This window comes from Puma concolor, chromosome A2, assembly GCF_028749965.1.
Source record: "Puma concolor isolate L17-30 chromosome A2, mPumCon1.1.hap2, whole genome shotgun sequence".
Taxonomy (NCBI): domain Eukaryota; kingdom Metazoa; phylum Chordata; class Mammalia; order Carnivora; family Felidae; genus Puma; species Puma concolor.
The window spans coordinates 149,384,986-149,402,733 of NC_141668.1; the positions used below are offsets into that span (position 1 = coordinate 149,384,986).

Below are 17,748 nucleotides of genomic sequence, written 5' to 3' on the forward strand. Positions count from 1 at the left end.
GTGCATTGAAAGCACATTTCATATGTATAGAAAGGGGGGGGGGATTGATCATCCACTTCATGGAACACAGAAATTAAACAGTCTACTAGATGTATTTAAAAGCTCTCTGTGGGTCTTGGTAGGTATCTTCTCTTCTGTCACTACGGAGCTCAATTTCCTGATGCAAGAGGCCACGGGGGACTCTACTCCACAGAAGGGCATTGTCCCAGAGCCCTGTAATTAGCATGGCACCTCAGCAATGCCGTAATTAAGGGCCTCCTCAGAGGCTTTTGCCACAAGCCTCCTCTTTTCAAGGGTGATGAGTTTTTGCTCTAACATCTCTTCCTTTCCTGAACAGCGACAGTGGAGTTGGCAGCAAGAACTCGCGGGCAGCCCCTCTGTGCTGTGGTCAGCCATTTCTCAGGCATGTGAAAATCAACCAGGAAAGACCGTTGGGGTTTCAAACAGCTTTATGTTCCCATCTGGCGTCCCAAAAAAGGCTCATTTAACTTAACACAGCCACATTTCTCAAACACCTGGTTCTTTATTGGCATTCTGTCTTTAAAAGTCCTTCTAAAACAAGAACAAAACCTCAGTTCTCATTTACCCATTCCTCGGTGTGGGTGCTGGGAAATGTTCACCATCCGTGTGCTTTGGCTTCAGGTGTGGAACTCCAGAGTTAACAGTGATGGTAATTCACTACCTCAACTGGCACCTCCACACCATTCGAATCTCACACTTTGTGCTAAGCGTGGGCTAGATAATTCTACCTGCCTACTAAACTAGGCATTATTATCTCTACTGTTAAAATAAGAAAACGGGCGCCTGGGTGGCTGAGTTGGTTAAGCGGCTGATTCTTGATTTCTGCTCAGGTCACGGTCTCACAGTGGTGAGATTGAGCCCCACATGGGCTCAAGCTCCTAGCTGGGTGTGGAGCTTGCTTGAGACTCTCTTTCTCCCTCTCTCTCTGCCCCTCCCCAGCTTGTGTGCTCTCTCTCTCTCTTTCTCTCCCCCCTCTCTCAAAATAAATAAATTAAAAAAATGAGAAAACAGATGCAGAGGCACCAAGTCACTTGCCCAATTCACACAGGTAAGAGGACTTTCTGAGATTCACACAAACACCTGCTTGACTCTTCCATCATGCCAGGCTTTTTTATTTTTTATTATTTTTTTAACGTTTATTCATTTTTGAGAGACAGAGAGAGAGCATGAGCGGGGGAGGAGCAGAGAGAGAGGGAGGCACAGAATCTGAAGCAGGCTCCAGGCTCTGAGCTGTCAGCACAGAGCCTGAGGCAGGGCTTGAACTCACTGACTGAAAGATCATGACCTGAGCTGAAGTCGGATGCTCAACCGACTGAGCCACCCAAGCCCCTCTTTTTTTAATTGTAATAAACATATACACAACGTGACGTTTACCATTGTAACCATTTTTAAGTAAACAATTCAGTGTCATTAAGTACATTTACAATGTTAAGTACAATAACTACCACCGCTATTTCTAAAACTTTTTCAAGACTCAGAATGTAAATACTGGAACCCAATCCAGTAGTCCAATCCCTAGGGATTGGAACCCAATTCCCTAGTCTCCCTCTCCTGGTAACCTCATTCTACTTTCTGTCTCTATGAATTTGTCTGTTCTGGATAACTCATAAAAGTGGAATCATACAGTATTTTCCTTTTGTGACTGACTTCTTGCACTTAGCATAATGTCTTTAAGCTTCATCCGGTAGTAGTATGTGCCAGAACTTCACCCCTTTTTTAAAGCTGGATAGTATTACATTGCATGTATAACCATATTTTGTTTATCCATTCATCCATCAGTGGCCATTTGGGTTGTTTCTACCTTTTGGCCTCTGTGAATAATGTTACAATGAACATTGGTATACAAGTATCTGAGTTCCTATTTTCAGTTCTTTGAGGTCTATACCCAGGAGTGGAATTGCTGGGTCATATCCTAATTCTATGCTTGACTTTTTGAGAAATCTAGACTTTCTCCATACATAAAGTATGGCCCCAATTTTATGTAGACATAAATACAGACACACTGCACACTCACACCCACACAATCTTTTGTTGATTCAGTGTAGAAAGAGAATGTCCTTGAAATCACACAGATCTGGGCTTAAACCCTTGCTGCACCACTTACTAGATTGTGGGCAAGTCACTTCACCTCTTTGAGCACAAGCTTCCTCATTTGTAAAATGGGAATAATAAAATCTATCTTGAGGATGTGAAAATTTGGTTTCAATTAGACAAAATGACTAGGACGTGCCTGGACAGAATGGGCAATGGATAAACAGTAACTATTTCCTCAGTTTTCTGCAACAGTAGAGGACTGTATTTTAAATGTATAAGACATAATGCTTCTCTGTAGGTCCAGTTTATGTGACGAGCAAAAGCAAAGCAACATCAGGACAAGTCTGGGGACTTTGGATGGCTCGAGGACAGTAGGATCCACAGTCCGCTGGTTCTTGCCCGGGGCGGCAGTGAGTGGGATGGACACACTTGGCTGGCTATCATTAGCTCTCTCTTGTGCCTTTCCTGCGGCCAAGGGATTGTGAATCAATCAACGTCGTTATTCAATAAAGCTCCCTGACTGCACGTGGCTCAAAGCACTAAACAACTAAATCTAATTTACCTGGAATACAAAGACATGTCACATCTCCGCAGATGAGAATAAATGCCCTTTAAATACAGATTATTTTTTAACATATCTATGGGTCCAAATTGGTTGGAGTCAGTGGAACCACTGACGTCTTGCGCAGCAAAAATGGAATCCATATGGCCAAGGATCCTTCTCCCTGTCCTCCTCCTGAGCCCCAACCGAAGACCAGGGCTGCTCCCAAGCTCTGAGTGCGCTGCCCTTGAAGAGATGAACAGCTAGTGTCCAAAAGCAGTGATAACTTACACCCAGAGGGCACTTCCAGAAATGTAACTTGATGAGGGTGATTAACTCTTCTGATCAATTTTGCTTTGGGTTCATATGCATTTAATGACTTTTTATTCCATTTAATAATGATAAGGCTGTTTAACACGATCACTTGTTCCTCAATGTCAATTTTGCAATTTTCATCTTGCTGTGCCGATTTCCTCTGACCTTCCTAAAAGACTGCTATGGATGGGTCTTCGCTTTCTTCTGCTAAAACAGGAACGCATGTTGAGAGATGAAAATTTTACCAAGGATATAAAATTGATGCAATTCAAAAGTGTCCAACTTCCTAACTACAGCCACAGACAGAAGCCATCTTCGAAGAGTGCAGTTCTCACCTGAAATCCAGAGACTTACTTGTTATTATTTACATCTGAAATTACAGTCCTAACCAGACACTCTGATTGGTGAATTGCTTCCGGAGCTGCCTCCATATGCAGAATCCCTGTCTTGGCTACTTCTCCATCAGAGAGGCCAAGAGAGAAATAATGATATGCTACCAGAAGCTGGATGCCCGTGTTTGGGATAACATAACGAAGTTCAGAGCGCCATGTTTTATCTTTTCTTCCGCCCTCCAAGTCTAAAGATGTAGGCTGACATTTAGAACATGTGAGTACTTCTTCAACCTCCATCTGTAAGCGGAAAATAGTTCATTAAATAAATGTCTGTCGGTAGTACAGCTTGAACATAAAGTCTGGTATTTTATTCGGCCCCGAAGTTTTCTAAAATGATAATGAGCCAGTTCATAAGCACCCTCATTATGTTAATCCAGATTCCTTCAGGAGCAACCAGGATAAAAGCCGGGGCTGACAGAACCTATTGGTGGATGAACAGAGAACTCCCTGCCCTCACATGTCTGTGGTGCATGTTGGTGTGACCGAAATGCTTTGTTCCTAATCTTTTGAGCTGTTCCTTCATTAGACATGTAAAGCTTGCCCCGTCTTAATTTGGCTAGAAGCAGCATGCAGATCATTTGTATTTTAGGAAGGGCAATGAGCACCCAGAAATGTGACTGAAATATTACTGCTGGGCCGATTAGGGAGGTTACAAAGCTGCCTGTGTCTGCTTTGGACAATTGTAACAGGGTGATTGCTCTCGTGCTGGCTGCATCGGGCAGCTACTGAGCATGAAGAGGAGGATCAGAGCATTCAGAGCACCTGAATCACAAGTTCACTACCCAAAAGATTTCACGACTCAGGGCTTTTAAGGGCAATGCCAAGTGAAGACTATTATTTGGGGGGAGGTTTTAAACTCTGAAGCCTTGCAAAGAGAATTACATTTTAAAGTTCCTTGATTCAAGGATTTCATTCTTTTAAGTAGATGCAAGCCCAACTATTATATGAGATCTTTTCACTCCTTCATTCGCTCAACAAATATTATTTTACTTCAAAAATTGTACACACTTAAGATGCACCAGCACCATGTTGGATGTCAAGAATGAGATAATAAGAGGGGCACCTGGGTGGCTCAGTCGGTTAAGCATCCGACTTCGGCTCAGGTCATGATCTCGCGGTCCGTGAGTTCAAGCCCCGTGTCGGGCTCTGTGCTGATGGCTCAGAGCCTGGAGCCTGTTTCAGATTCTGTGTCTCCCTCTCTCTCTGACCCTCCCCCGTTCATGCTCTGTCTCTGTCTCAAAAAAAATAAAAATTAAAAAAAAAAAAAAAAAAAGAATGAGATAATAAGAAAGTCACATTGTCTATCCACATGGCACTTACAATTTTGTAAGTGAGAGTCACAAAAGTGATGGAGGTGTGACGGATATGATGAGGCACAGAAAACTCACTGACCCCAAGTGGGGTCGGAGAAACAGCAAACAGGGGGGGTGGCCAGGAAAAGCTCCAAGAAAAGGGTGAAAGCTGATCTAATTCTTGCAGGAAGGGCAGGATTGGCTGTGGGGGCTACAGGGCTGACAAGTGGAACTTGGGGGATAAGGATGTAGCACCTGTGAACCACAAGTTGGGGAGGGGGAAGACATCCGGCCACCTTGCACAGAGTTGCCATACATCATGAAGGCTCAAGAGATTTGCATTTGGGAGAGAGGATCCTGGCTGATCTGGGGAGAATAGTTCAAGCCAATATCTGAGTCTCTAGGCAGCCAAACTAGATGCCACCAAGTCCACGAAATCACATTTTCCCTTATACCTTAGGAGAGCCCCCCTTGGGAGTCTTATTTCAGTCTAACATGAATGGCAGTTCAATTTTCTAGTTCACAGGCTATTTGTAATAGAGAGGAGGAAGGGAGAAGGGTCAAGCCTTAGCGGCAGTCGCAATACCGGCTGCCATTTATGGAGTGGCGACCTTGTTCTGGGTGCTGTGTCCAGATCTCCAGTTCTCACTACAATCACATGGGGTAGATCGTATTATTCATCCCATCAGACAGATGAAGAAAGTGAATTTCTGAAGGTGAAGTGATTTGGCCAAAGTCACACAGCTGGTAAGTGATGTGAGTGGGGCTGGTTCCGAGGCCTTTGAAAGCCAACAGCTACATCCTCAACAAATACATTCCTGGGCTGAAGGGAAAGCACAGTGGGCAGCCGGAGCACAATGCAGAACAGATACCGGTATTTAGAAAGCAGACACCAGGTACTGGGTTAAAGATGGCCAAGTGAACACACCTGTCTAATTTTGCTTCCGTCTGAGACCCTACTAAAATTATCATTAAAAAAAAAAAAATTACTACGGGATTTGGAGAACGGAAGAGGAGGCAATCACACGTCATTTGGGAAGCCAGAGGAAGCCAGGTCATCAGCAGCCAGGAGAATGCTGATTCCTAAGTCAGCAGTGGGGAAAGGAGAGAACGAAGTCTGTTTACATGCAGAATCCCCACATGACAGAGCTTTCTAGCAGGTCCACCATCCAAATAATAGAATTTCCAGGAAGAGAAAATGAAGGAATCATGCAAGAACATTTCCTAGAACTAAAACACTTCACCAAGTGCCCGCCATAATGAACACAAGTAAACCCAGGTCATGTGAAGCATCTTCCAAGCTTCCACAAATCAAAACAGGGCGTCTAAAAGGGTTCTGCAAGCAGCATGGTTTTAGGCCTCTCTACAACAACACTGGGAGCTGGAAGACAAGAAAGCTGAGGAAAAATGAGATCCAACCGAGAATTCCATACTCAGCCAAATAAGTGGTCTGGAGAGTAAAATGAAAACTTCCCCAGTTTTTGACATTTGAACTCTCAGAAAATTTTATTTTTCACACACCCTTTTCCAGGAAGCTATTGGAGGATATGCTCCATAAAAACGAAGGAGTAAATCAAGTATGAGGAAGACATGGGAACCAGAATAAAAGAGAGGCAAAGGGAAGCCTGAAGCTTAAGGAGGAAAACTCAGACCCTTGGAACAGCTGAATACCTGGTAAACAGAAGGCAGTCAATCAGTCCAGACGGGCAAGTCGGAAGGCTCTGAAGAGGCTTCTTCAAGAAGACAGAACTGGGGCACCTGGGTGGCTCAGTCGGTTGAGCATCCAACTCTTGATTTCTACTCAGGTCATGATCTCATGTTTCCTGGGGTTGAGCCCTGTGTCAGGCTCTGCACTAACAGCGTGGAGCCTGCTTGGGATTTTTCTCTCTCCCCCTCTCTCTGCCCCTCCCCTGCTTGTGCTCTCTTTCTCAAAAAAAAAAAAAAAAAAAAAAAAAAAAACTAAAAAAAAAAAAAGACAAAACTGACAGAATGCTTGTGCTCTCTCTCGCTCTCAAAATAAAAAAAACAAACATTAAAAAAAAAGACAAAACTGACAGAATGCTCAATGTGTTTATATATAATAATAGGAGATCTTTCAGTGTTAAAGTACTGTTGATGGACTGGTGCTATACACAAACTGTCCCAGAAATGTACTTTTTTTAATATCATAAAAGTATCTATCTGTAACAGATTAGAAAGTGGGGAAAAAAAAAAAAGCTAGTCCTTCAACACAGATAGTTTGAGAAGCACTAATTTAGACAATGGGTTGAATCAGAAATAAATACACAGAAAACTGAAGCAAATTTTTAAAAAAGACAATTATTGACTTGAAAGAAAACAAAATTGTGCAGGAAAGGAAAAGTAATTATTGTTTTCTCCATGATTGAGCTGTGAATAGCATATAGAGTCAAAATAATGTAAACACTGAATGTTGATTTAGCTGAAATTATGATGAATTATCTTTGGAGGATGGAAAGTGAGCATGTGTGGTAGGGATGGGAGAAAAAGCAAGAGTTAAGTCCTCATCTTCCATAGTGGAAAATCAATAGAGCTGAAAAGAGAAAAATAAACAAGTAGCACACACCATGTTATTTACAGATATGGAAGGAAATTTTTAAGTCGGCTAAAACATTTAAAAGTGCTTCCCTGTGGCAGAGGGCTGATGGGGGCAAGGCAGGCTGGGGACCAGCACTTTTCTTAACAAACCTTACAGAACTTGTCTCTCTGAAGTAGTGCCCGCGTAACTAACAAAACTAAAAATCTGGCAGTGCCCAGGTGGTCAGTAGGTTAAGCGTCTGACCCTCGGTTTTGGCTCAGGTCGTGATCTCACAGTTCCTGAGATCCAGTCTCAGGCTCTGTGCTAACAGTGCAGAGCCTGCTTGGGATTTTCTCTCTCTTCCTCTCTCTGCCCCTTCCCTGCTCACACACTCTCTCTCAAAAATAAACAAATATACATTAAAAAAAAATAACTAAAAATATGTAGTCCAGGGCAAACAATTCTGCATATATTTCAACAGGTAATAAGATTACCTAAACCAACAGATTATTAAAGACTGTCACATGATATAATAATCAATGCTACTGGGGGGCTATGTTCCAGATAATATGTTTAAGAAGGCACTTAAGTATATAGCACATTTCACAAAGATATCTCTGTAAAATGGCTAGAGGAAAAGAAAAGATTTAGTATTTCAAGGGGTAAATCCTCAGCCAATTAGAAAATATCATTATCTGGGGCACCTAGGTGGCTCATTCAGTTAAGCATCCAACTTCAGCTCAGGACATGATCTCACCGCTTCTGAGTTCAAGCCCCACGTTGAGCTCTGTGCTGACAGCTCAGAGCCTGGAGCCTGCTTCAGATTCTGTGTCTCCCTCTCTCTTTCTGCCCCTCCCCCGCTCATGCTGTCTCTCTCTCTCTCTCTCTCAAAAATAAATAAACATTTTTAAAAATAAAAAAAAAGAAAAGAAAGAAAATATCACTATCGAAGCCAAATCTTTCCATTAGGGTTCCAGGTAGTATATAGAAAGCTAACCTTGACTATTAAAGAGTCTTAAAGAATAGTAAGTCTAATGATCAATCTTGATAACTTCAAATAATTCATGAAAATATACTCAATATATAATTCATGAATATATATTCTCTCTCTGTGTCTGTATATATATTCTCATATATTCTGATACTCTGTGAGACATGGGTTCTTAGAGATAAACTCCTGGGGATATTTCATTAACCCTACATTGTAACATGGAAACACAAGTTGGCTTATAAATTCCCTTACAGGGGCGCCTGGGTGGCGCAGTCGGTTAAGCGTCCGACTTCAGCCAGGTCACGATCTCGCGGTCCGTGAGTTCGAGCCCCGCGTCGGGCTCTGGGCTGATGGCTCAGAGCCTGGAGCCTGTTTCCGATTCTGTGTCTCCCTCTCTCTCTGCCCCTCCCCCGTTCATGCTCTGTCTCTCTCTGTCCCAAAAATAAATAAACGTTGAAAAAAAAAAAAAAAAAAAAAATTCCCTTACATGTTGTCAATCTATTTTGTACAGGTTTTTAAGATATTAAGAATCTGTGCTAAATTTATCAAGGCTTAAAGATGACATTATACCACAAACCATATTATTATAATTAGGCATTGTTGAGCATCCAACTGCATTCTATCTGCTGGAACAAATACAAAGACAGAGACAGCCTTTGCCCCAGGGACTCCACTCTAAATAGATGATCGGCTAATTCAAAGGGGGAAAGAAAGAACACAGCAGCTAAGAAAGGCAGCACCATTTTTATCCTTGTTTCTTTGGAAGAGATAAGGTGATTTAAAATGCTGAAGAGGCATGCCTTTGTTCGCAGAATCATAAAATCAGAGAATTTAAGAGCGTGAAAAAGAGCTTTGGAGACCATTTAATCCATGAGTGTTGAGCATAAGAAGAAGGGGTAAACTCCATGAAAGGGTGTGTGAACGCTTCATGCATTTTCCTAGGGAGAGGGTCCTCAGTGTTCATCAAATTATCAAAGAAGCTTATGAAACTTTGCCTAATCCAACTCTTTCATTTGGCAAATGTATGTGTTTTGAAGCTAATAGGACTCAGACTTGTAATGTATGTGTTCATTCAAGAGAAGGGAGGCCTGGGGAGGAGACAGGATCTGTCCAGCAGGCAACCAGAAAGCCAGTGGCCACACTGGGAAAAGAATCTGGTTTCCTGACTTCCAGTGTGGGTATCTCTGCCCATCTCACTGCCTCTAGCTTCTGCCTGTTTACAAATCACCACATGTTTAGGTAATTATATCAGTCTTAACATAAGGAGTTAATTTTTAAGAAGTGGTCAGAGATTTTTATGTAAAATATATTTCTACCAAGTTGCTCAAACCAGAAATCTGTGTAGCATCTCTGGTTCCTTCCCTTCCCCTCAATACCCTCTTCCCCAATATCTAATCTGTCATTAAATCTTACTTTTTCTCAGCCTAAGTACTTCTGAGATTGCCTCCATCCTCACATCCAGGTCACCCACCTACCTCTGACCAGGACAGCCTCCTAACCTGACTCCCCGGAGAGGCTGCCAAGGAAAACATACAAGGAATTCAGAATCCAATGGGACGGTTGAGAGTATAATTTAATCCAGTCACGTGGTGACCAAGTAGCCACTATACAGGTAATGAGTTAAAGGAAGCAAAGGGGAATAACGAACAATGGTGAAAGCCTCCCAAAGGAAATGGAATGCAGTGGGTTGTAATAAATCCCAGTGGAAGGTACGGTCATGGAAGGCCTCCACCAAGGGAAGTCAGAAACTGACTGTAAGAAAGGGCCCAGTGTGTTCCCCAGTGCCATGGTAGATGGTAGGTAGCACCAGGTCCTGGTGATTGAGAAGCAACAACGTTTTGATCCTAATTTTTTTGACCTAGCACCCCCAGCCTGCCTACGGTGGGTGGTAAAGTTGCTCCTCTTAACTAACTTGGGTAAGTGACTTTACAAACTGAGGTGGTTTCGAAAGAAGTACCTTAAACTTATAATTTAATACTGTTAACTAAGAGGACTAAGATCTGTAATTCTCAGGACAATCTGTGTACCTTTGTTTTTTTTAAAACAAGCAACGGTTGATAGAGCATATTGGTGAACCTATGTGATTTATTGCAGATGTGGGACTTTTTTTTTTTTAAAGGTCTTTTTTTTTTTTTTTTTTTTTAATTTTTTTTTTCAACGTTTTTATTTTTATTTATGGGACAGACAGAGACAGAGCATGAACGGGGCAGGGGCAGAGAGAGAGGGAGACACAGAATCAGAAACAGGCTCCAGGCTCCGAGCCATCAGCCCAGAGCCTGACGCGGGGCTCAAACTCACGGACCGTGAGATCGTGACCTGGCTGAAGTCGGACGCTTAACCGACTGCGCCACCCAGGCGCCCCTGGATGTGGGACTTTTAAAAAAACTTTTGGGGCACCTGGGTGGCGCAGTTGGTTAAGCGTCCGACTTCAGCCAGGTCATGATCTCGCGGTCCGTGAGTTCGAGCCCCGCGTCAGGCTCTGGGCTGATGGCTCGGAGCCTGGAGCCTGTTTCCGATTCTGTGTCTCCCTCTCTCTCTGCCCCTCCCCCGTTCATGCTCTGTCTCTCTCTGTCCCAAAAATAAATAAACGTTGAAAAAAAAATTTTTTTAAAAAAGAAAAAAAAAAAAAACTTTCAAAAGATGTACTCAAATTTGACCAGGTTGGTATAAGTTTTTAGAATATTTAAAATAATATGGCTTGTGATACTTAAGAATTTTGATTTATTATATTTGCAAGAAATGCTTCAATGCTTAAGAAGCCTGTTGCCTGTGAGGGTTATCAATCTTCCCAACCAGGCATTTGCAGAGCTTGAAAGAAGTCAGCTATATTAAACAAATCTATACATGTGCTATAATGTGTTTAAGACCATTTAATTGGCTAATGGTATAATTAGGGATAAATGTTTAGGGGAATTTAATACACATTAAAGAAAGTGATTGCTCTTGTTTGCAGCTCTAATTTAAATACCTGCAACTGTAAATAGTTCTCCCTGAAGATTACAAGACACTCTATATATGGATGATGTTCACACTCTATAAAAATACATATGTTTTCATAAAAATAGAACGGTGACCCACAACCTGCAGCAAGCTGCCCACAAAATGAACCCCTTCTCTGAAATAACCAGTCCAGGAGACCAGCCTGCGAGACTTTTAGGAGGTCCGACTGCTATCTCTAGTAATAATCCAAGAAGCCAAACAATAACTTTTATAACAGTCAACCCAAAATGGTCAGGACTTGATGAATCACTGACAGCTTTCCTAATTGTTGTCCCTGCTTCCAACATGGGACCAACTGGAATAAACCAAATATGTACCCCTAACTAAACACATAGAATGCCCCACTTCTGGTTGGTCTGCCTACAGCTCCCCATGCCAATTATGGCTGCTCAGGACACATCTAAAGCCTTCCCCTTTTTCCCACTCTGCCTGCCATTGAGTCTCTGCCCAAAAGCAAGTGACAGTGTCTGACTCCCTTGTATAGCAAGCTCTGAATAAATAGCCTTTGCTCCTTCTCATTTGGTTGGTCTTCATTTCTTTCCACAAGAAAATACTCCCTTGGACATTATAAGTCCAAACTGACCTAGGTGTTGGTCTCCCCAAATCATCCTCCATGCTGTGGTCAGAGCCACCTTTCATCCTTCCCCTCCCCTCCTCAGTATCCATTCCAAACTCTACCACCCAGGGAACATGGCTTCTCCCAACCCACCCTGGCCAACCTCCGTTGCTGCCTCTCCCCTCTCTGTGCCTTTCTCCCTAGGCTCTGGCTCTACCTCATTTTGGTTCCTTGCACCTGGAACCTCTTTCCCATCCGTATCATCTGACTAATGCCTCCTTGCCCTTCAAATCTTAGCTTAGACACCACTTCTGCTCTTTTGTCCTATGTTCCACCCTAGAGGTACTCACCACACTGTTGTCACTTCTTTTTCCTCTGCCTGGCCTTGACCATGAGCACCACAAGTTCAGAAACCCCCATCTGACTTGCTCACTGTATCTCCAGCTACTAGCTCGGTGCCTGGCATATGACAGGCATTCAAAAAATGAACTCATCAGTGGGAAGCCAGAGTTCCTACAGGTGGCCAATGGCTGGGAACATTAAATACAGTAATGGTTGTAATGGGACATACTAACAAGAGGATTTTGATAAGTGCAAACAATCTGCACTATTTCCAAAGAAGGAAACGTATAGTTAGCTATTTCAATTCAACAAATATTTTCTCAATGCCCCCAAATGCTAGTCCCTAAGCCAGGTGCCAAGGATAGAAAGAAAATAAGACATGAATCCCACTGTCAACCACCCTACGGGGTACTGGAGATATACAGATGATTAAGGTGTGCTCCCTGCCAGCAACAGACTCACATTATAATGGTAATAACAGACACGAAAACAAATGCTCACGACGTACAGAGTACGATAGATGGAATCACAGAAATATGTACAGGGTTTAGAAGCAGCACACGCATTTATGCCCACACAAATCACACTTGTCTACCTTCCTCTCTACACCTTAGATCTTCCTGAAGGGTTGTGTGCAAATTAAATCATTTGAAATGCCTCCAAGGTACCTTTCTGTTTAAAGCAAGCTTGTGGTGAGTCTTCTTAAAATCAATTCCTAATTTAATTCTTTTGTAAATTTGACACTTAAATAGAATAATCTTTTTTCTGCAAAGCAGATCACAATTGTATTACATCCTAAGGAGCCAGAATGACCATAGATGAGGGAACACAGTAAACCTTAAGAGGAAGAATTTTCCCTTGGAAGCTTCCTTAGCTGCATTTAAAATACCCCACCAGAAGAGGCCTTCAGGTGTTATGTGTGCAAGGAGGGAGGGGCAGAACACTATCCAGTCACTAGTGCCTGACTCTTAGGGCCTGGCTGACTTATTCAGTCGTCTGAACAAAGCTTGTGCCACTCCTGATACTGCCTCCTTCTCTCAACTCCTGGATGCTAGCGAGAAAGCTCTGTCAACCATGAAGTGTTCCAAAAGCACAAGTGAGAATTAAAATCCGAAAAGCTGCTCTCAAGGGCAGAGGGTAACCCTTCTAGGGTCTTAAGTTCCAGTGAGCAGGAAGCAAATGGTCTCAGTTTCCAGCCTTCTAGTATTTTAGTTCTCAGTGGAACATCTCACAGGGAAAGGACATTACTGGAGACAAGTTACCCTTGAGATGTAAGCTCCCTGAGCCAGACACAGCAAGGAAGCTCCACCCTATGTCAGCAGAGACGGCTGGGCAAAGGGAGCTTTGCTCCCTCAGGTACCCCGGATTGATACAGAGCACGAGAAATGAAGCGGGGTACCTGGAGGGCTCGGTTGGTTGTGTGTCTGGCTTCAGCTCAAGTCATGACCCCACGGTGTGAGTTCGAGCCCCACATCAGGCTCTGTCCTGACAGCACAGAGCCTGGAGCCTGCTTCAGATTCTGTGTCTCCCTCTCTCTGTGTCTCTCCCCTGCTCGTGCTCTGTCTCTCTCTCAAAAATAAATATATATTAGGGAAAAAAATTCTTGGGGAATCTGTGGTTCTGTATGTGTAAAGTACATAGTACAGTGTCTGGCACAGAGGAGGCTGTCTTAGTTCTGGCTGCTGTAACAGAACACCAACTGGTTGGCTTAAGGGACAAACATTTTTATTCCTCACAGTCCTGGAGCCTGGTAAGTTCAAGATAAAGGTACCAGCAGATCCAATGTCTAATGAGAACCTGCTTCATGCTCCTTAGATGGCCATCTTCTCACTGTGACCTCACATGGCAGAAGGGCCAAGAGAGCTCTCTAGAGTCTCTTTGATAAGCGCACTAATCCCATTCATGAGGGCTCTACCCTAATACCTAAGGACTTAATTGCCTCCCCAAAGTCCCCATCTCTTAATACCATTATTAGATTAGGTTTCTACACATGAATCGGGTGTTGAGGGTGGGACACAAACATTCAATCCTCGGCAGAAGCACTTGATAAACAGTGGTTTTTATTACACACTTGTCATTAACACTGCTCACTGAATATTCTGGTTCTCCTCCTTCTGAGCACATGGTGAGATTATACTTCTTGGTCTCCTGCAATTGAGTAGAAACACACGACCAGTTTTGGCCAATGAGCTGTGAGCAGAAATGAGGCATGTCATCGGCACTGGGTGCTGATTTGAGACCCTCCAGAGCTCCCTCTGCCATAGCAACCAGCCAAGTTCTACCAGCCTGGGTCTCAGAGTAAGGATGATGGTGATGTGGAGCAGAGTACTCAGTCCACCTAATCCAGACTTGTAGGATAAGGGAGAAAAACATCTCGTCTTAGGCTGCTAACATTATAGCTTATTTTCCCGCTCTACATCTGTGGTGTTAATATCAGTAATGCGAGCAAGAGAGTAACTAATGGAAAATACAAGTCAAATGCCACATTACAGTTTTTCTTGGGCGAAAGATGGTATTAGCTGCTCTGCATACAGATTGCCTATTCTGTGCCAGGACCTGGACCGATAGCTTAATGTGCATGACCTTGACCGATAGCTTAATGTGCATGACCTTATTTAATCTCCCCACAAAAAGAATGTCATTATTCCTACTTTATGGAAGGGTTCTGAATTCAAAAAAGCTAACCATGTACCAATACGTTGTTGTTGCTGTTTTTAATGGAAAGGACACAATATGATGTCTATTTGACATTGTATCTCGGATTCTGCCACTGTACCCCATCATTGCACAGAGAACTTTGTCAGCCTTGTTGTTCCATCTCAGACAAATTCAAGTCCGAAAAAAGAATGAAAGGAGTAGAATTCTATACATTGAAGCAGCAGTTCTTTTGATCTCTGCCTGGAATATTAAAAGTTTAGTACAACTTAAAGACAACACTAGCTGTGAACTCACAGACATAACCAAACAGACAACTGGCAGGTTGGATGGTCCTTAAGGACATCTGTGAAACCTGCTTCCCCTCCTTTCTTTCCATGACAAATGGAGCATCTGACTACCTGGCTTCACACTAGAGGATCCTCAACACTGTATAGAGACATAGTCAGGGCCAGACATTTTGCTGAACCCCAAGCAGACAATGAGGAAGAACCAAAGCCACTGCCTTCAGGACAGTCACAATACAAAGGACAGACTGACAACACCCAAGTAAGCGAGAAAGTACATAAAGTAACCATCAATTGGGAGAAGGACTAGAACGATGCAGCAAACTGGCCTCTGTTCCTTTTGGGAATATCAGCAGCTCTGGGTGCTTAAAGCAGGTCGGTGTGCTGTATACCCCACTGCTACCAACTTGCTGTGAGAGCAAATCTAGACCAAATTCTGCGCATGAGCAGACATTTTATTACGGAGCAGGAAAAGTCCTCAGCCTATTGGCAGGCAAGGAGGGCCCCCTCTCTGCTCTGGTATGGGGGCTAGCACCTTGCTGGAAGAGACAGACACCCAGTACACTTAGGAAAAGATCTACAGGCTTTGCAACAGGACCCCAGAAGCCCTGTGCTGCTGCCGGGGTTGGGCCTCCCACTTCCCACATCTTACCCTGCCGAGGCCAGGAATCTGGCCCTCACTCCTGAGCCATTGTGTGCCCTCAGGGCCAGCTTCACAGGCAAGCCAACAGGGCAGGCACAGAGGAGAGCTCACACTTGGGCTTAACGGTCTACAGTCACGTATTGAATTCCCAATACTTTTATCTTTGAATTTGTGTTTTGTAAGCGAAGCGTACAGGGACAATGCAGCAGATGCCGAGGCTCCGAACCACTGTCTGGCCTCCTGCTGCCTCCCAAGGACAGGTTCTCTGTCCTCCTCCTGATACGGCCTCCTCCTCCAGGCCTTGTCCCACTCCATGACTGTTGCCACACTTTGCCCCCACTGGGGACCAGGACATGAGTGTGGAGATTGTTGGGGTTGGCTTAGGTGGCCTGCAGTGTTTCTGGTTGAAACATGGCATGACTGTCCAAACCCCAAGTTGGCAGCACCACAGACACAAGCTCCGTGTCCAGCTCAATCAGATAATTAGCATGTCCTGGCTGGCCAGAAGTTGCAATACTCTTGGGTGCCACCTACCCAGGGTGAGCTAGGCAGTGGGCCCACGGAAAGAGCACATGCCTGGCTCCCAGCTGGGCAGTGTCCTGAGACAGAGATTGGCAGGAAACTGGAAATCAGTGGGCCCTGTGAGCAAACAGGATCCCAGAGGAAGACCCCTCACCCCCACCTGGGTGCCTGTGTGGGTCTGCACTCTTCCACATGTATCCCTGTTGCCCTGTTGTTGAGGGAATATGGAGCTAAATAAGAAATTTTTAAAACTACATTACAGGTCAAGAAAGAAACCCTGGAAGAAAGAAAAAGCATTATGTCTCAGTATCTTTAATGGCACTTTTTCCTGTTTTTTGAACAAGGGGCCCTGTATTTTTGTTTTGCACTGAACTCCCCCAATTGTGTAGCCCATGCGGCAGACCCTAACCACCATTAATTTCACCAAACATTACTTCTAATCTTCCTACACTTATTAACCAGGCCTAAGGGGTTGATTCAGATTAGGGCTTTTCATATGCTAATGAGCCATCCCCAGGGTGTCGGATGGAATCAATTTGTTGGTACATTCATTTCAAAGCCAAACACCAGCCAATCCAATATAACAAAGGAAACACACAGGGCCTTGAGAGGCTGTAGAGATGGAGGGAGATTGTTTCAGGTCCTTCAGGCTTCTGTAACAAAAATACCACCGCCTGGGTGGGTTAAACAGTACACTTTTACTCCCATAGTTCAGGAAAGTTTGGAAGTCCCAAGATCAAGATGCCAGCCAACTAGTGTCTGGTGAGAGTCTGCTTCCTGGTTCATCTCACTGTGTCTTCGCATAGTGGAAGGGGTGAGGAATCTCTCTGGGGTCTCTTTCATAAAGGCACTAATCTCATTCATGAGGACCCGCCTTCGTGACCTAATCACCTCCCAAAGGCCCCACCTCCTAACACCATCACCTTGGGGATTAGGGTTTCAATATATAGACTTGGGGGCAGTACACAAACATCCAGTCCACAGCAGGATTGCTACTTTCACTAAAGTGAAATTACAAACACAGAGAGGTGCGGTAGATTGAATTTACTTGCAAAAAACTTGTCTGCAAAACACACCACCAGTTTCCACTCTTTGTTTTGAGAAATGATTCCAGTTTTGTAGAAACCTATGGGAGTGTTTGTCAAAGGCTGGGGAAAAGGTGTGGAAAGATACACAGCAAGCTGTTGTCAGTGGTCACGTCTGGTGAGGGATGATTAAGTAGGGGTTGGGGGGATTTACTCCTTATTTTTTCAACTTCTTCATCGTTTACATTTTTCATAATGATAGTGATGAAGTTTTGGGGTGATGGGGGGTTCTTGGGGTCCAGAGCCAACGGCCAAGAAAGTATTCTTGAAGACGTCTTTGGTGCAAAAAGGTGATTTTATTAAGGCACTGGGACAGGGCCCATGGGCAGGAAGAGCTGCACCATAAGTGGGGGATGGTGGTGACTTTCAAGTCAAGAGGGAGTTTCCAAAGAGACTTTCCCATGCTAAAGACTTACTGGAGGCCTAGCTATTGTCAAACTAAGGGTGTTTTTCCCTCTACCAAAGCATTAACATTAAGACTGTAGGGAGTTCCTGGACCTGATGGGATTCCCTTTTTCTGGTAGACTGGTGAAGAC

At 43.8% G+C, this 17,748-nt stretch overlaps 1 long non-coding RNA gene across 1 annotated transcript in view; it reads right to left on the bottom strand.

Annotated features, from left to right (window-relative positions):
• Window positions 1-503: 503 nt before the first annotated feature.
• Window positions 504-17,748, bottom strand: part of LOC147583583 (uncharacterized) — a 69,689-nt gene continuing 52,444 nt past the window's right edge. The window contains exon 2 of the long non-coding RNA XR_015248359.1: window positions 504-3,540. This is a non-coding gene — a long non-coding RNA (uncharacterized LOC147583583). The remainder of the gene's footprint in view (window positions 3,541-17,748) is intronic.